The sequence below is a fragment of the Dufourea novaeangliae genome, unplaced genomic scaffold (assembly GCF_001272555.1).
Source record: "Dufourea novaeangliae isolate 0120121106 unplaced genomic scaffold, ASM127255v1 scaffold108, whole genome shotgun sequence".
Taxonomy (NCBI): Eukaryota; Metazoa; Arthropoda; class Insecta; order Hymenoptera; family Halictidae; genus Dufourea; species Dufourea novaeangliae.
The window spans coordinates 452,620-455,995 of record NW_015374014.1 but is presented as its reverse complement, the minus strand read 5'-3'; positions in this window follow the sequence as shown (position 1 = coordinate 455,995).

Below are 3,376 nucleotides of genomic sequence, written 5' to 3'. Positions count from 1 at the left end.
TTTACCTAGAGGCCTGGCCTTATGAGGTCGTCTCACGTTAAGGGGGCTGGGTCTCTCGAAGCCTCCTAGTAATTTGTAGTGGGGTGGTACTGTAGGGGCCGTGCTGAACGCACGGGCGAAGGTTCCCGAAGGGACCTTCGGGTGATGTGCGTGAGTGTGAACGCTGAGAAAGAGCCACAGAGGGTGAGGCGTGCGGAGTTCGACGAGAGCAAGTGACAGTAAAATGTACAGAGAGCCCTCGTTGAGTGTGAAGGCCTCGGTCCCGCGGCGTCACATTCACGCTGTAGGCGAAATGTTGTCAGCACCTCGTCAATTTGTTTTTTGCTCGAAGCTCGAGCCTCGGCAGCTTGCCTTTGTAATGTTCCGATCATAGAAAAGGAGAAGCGAGTGAAAAACAGAAATAGAAAGCATCTATTTCCCCTTGATTCAACTGCGTGAGCCCGCCTGCGACGCTCACGCCGGCCAATGGTTACATTGTAGTTGCTGCGGTTTGCGTTATCTCACTCTGTCTCGATGTGTCTCGTTCGATCTCTTCGTCACACGGTCCGATTGTGTGTGTACCATTTCGGCCAATAATGAAAATACGTGTGACTGGAGGCGATCCACCTAATTTCATTTGTCGGCAGCTCTTTAGGCTTTCGTTGACATTTAAACGCTTCGACGAAGCGTCGTACATATACATATACATTTCCCTACTCTGTTCGCCGATACCGTCGTGCCAGTCGAGAAGAAGAAAGAGTACTTTTTTCGACGAGTCGACGTGACGGCTGAACGTTGGGAACCCGAGGAAAGATTAAATGCCCAGGTTATCGGTGACACAACACTAATGCAACATTAAAACTTTTTTGTTTTTCGTTCTTTATTAACGAAATTTTTACTAACACATTGGTAAGATTTTTTTGATTAAAATGTTACCAATCACGATATAATTTGGATTATATTTACTTATGTAGGAAGTATTAACAATTCATATTCTTTCATTGCGCTTCTGAGAAGTTACAAATAAGGGTTTTTTCAACAATGCAATTTTTAAAATGGGGTTATATATTTTTATTATTGCTATGTTATTAAGCATTTCAAGGCAAATTCAACGACATATTTAAAAGTCTGTTGGAATAGTTTATTATTTTACATTTATATGTACTTACGATACTAGAAGTAGGGATGTACGACATACTGGAAGTACTACACTATTATTATTTAAAATGTGTCTTACAACCCGTGCTGTAAGTTATCAGAAGCGATAATGAAACAATATGATTTGTTAACTCATGATACATAAGTAAATATGATCCAAATTATATCGTGTTTAGTATTACTCTAATCGGAAAAATCTCACGAATGTATTCATAAAAGTTTTGTTAACAAAGAACCAAAAACAACAAAGTTTCATCGTTGCATTAGCGTTGTGTTACTCGATACCCGGGCATGTAATCTTTTCTTGATCTCCCCTTGTTCAGCCGTCGGCTCGTCAAAGGGAAGCCGTCGCGGCGCGTCGGACAAAAAATTATACACTTGACTGGTTCCACGGCCTTCTTCCCCAGTGGTGGGGAGGACCTCTTCACACTCATCGCGTGATTTTATTCTTTTCACACTTGTGAAAGTCTGTGAACCATTCGCGCCTGAAAGATATGTGTCTAAACGCTGCACTGTCTGCCAGCCATTCGTCGTTGCTACTATAGGCAACGAGATTTTTTTCCTCTATGACTAGAGCCTGATGCTTCTGACTTTCGTTACCCGTATAGGATCTTAGCTTTGCTTGCCTTTTCCGGCATTCCGACTCAAAGTGCCCTTTCCTTTTACAGTAAAAGCATTCTGCCTTACGCTTATCGTCTAGCTTATCTACCGTACTCTTATTATTTGGTTTTGTACTGAACTTTGACGATTTACCTATGTTTAGACTTGCGAAAGCTGTTGCAATTTCTTCTGAATCGGCCAGACGTAGCTCCTCTTTTAACTGTCTCGACGTCAGATTATCATACGTTTGCTTGGTTTCTTCTGTTGAATCCCATGCCGTTATGAAACCATTGTATTTCAGTGGTAGACTTCCGAGTACTTTGGCTATTTTGTCCACCTATCCCATTGCCTCACCGACTTCGTTTAACGACTGTGTTAGACCGTCTATTTTATTTATGTGCTGAGCAGTATCTGTTTCCGCTATTTTATAATTGAAAAACCGTTGCTTGAGCTGTTACTTATTCGTGGTAGATCTCTGTTCATGTATTATCTTTAGGCGACTCCACATTTCTGGGGCGGTTCTACAACTTAATACTAATTGTAACTGTTCATATTCCATACCTGAAAATATCAGCGGCATAGCCTTTGCGTTTATAGCGTCCCACTTGGTCAGTTCAGCTGCTGTACCTGCTCGTTGCTTTGTTCCATTTACTAGTTCGAACATTTCTATTTCTAACCGTAAGATTATTTTTAGTTGGTATTTCCATAGTGAGAAGTTCTTTCCGTCGAACTTCTGTATTTGAAAGTATTTTAGTCCTTCCATCTTATTGCGCCACAAGATTGACCACGTGCCACCGTTACTTTCTCTTTTTCTGTATTTTCCCGATCACTACACCGCGAATACTGGGTCCATAACCTGTTAAGGTTTCTGGGATTTTCAATGAATAGCGTTGGAAACTTCAATCGGTTAAGATTGGATTACTTATTGTACGATTAACTTTATTCTTAATTTAAAGAAGAATACACTGCGTGTGACACGTGGCGGTGCAAAACGAACAGTACCGTCGGGAACCGAAGAGTCTTCCGGCCCAAAAAAGACATAATGGCGCCATCTGTTTGGCCAAAGTGGTAAATTTGAACGCTATGAAACATGAAACAAAACAGTAATAGAACTAATAGAAAGAAAATGCTTTACATTGTAACATATGTGATTTTTCCTAAAAAAACACGTGATACATAGTACTTTTCGACATTCCAGTCATGTACATTGTATTGTAGAAAGGGAATGTTAAAACACTCTGGGGATGCACAAGAACAGTTATTAAAATCGAAACATGTTTTTATATTTCTGATACTGTATCAAATGGCGAATTACAATACAACAAAAATGACAACTTTTATTTGACTTTTTTATTACAAGTTCCCTTCAGAAATCAATTCCGTCTCCCAAACAACTGTATTTTATGAATGTTGTTAGGATTCAATATACTAGAAGCGATATTGAAATCGCTGATGGATAGTCGCATCGAATAGCTGAAGTATTAGAATAATTGTAAAATATTAATTGTATTCAGAAGTATAATTGTTTCTTTTTGCTTGAACTAAATACACTTATCTTGTTACAACAATACTAAATTACGTCCAATTTTTTAGGATCTACTTCACCGAATATTTTTGCCAACTTTAAAAACGAGCACCT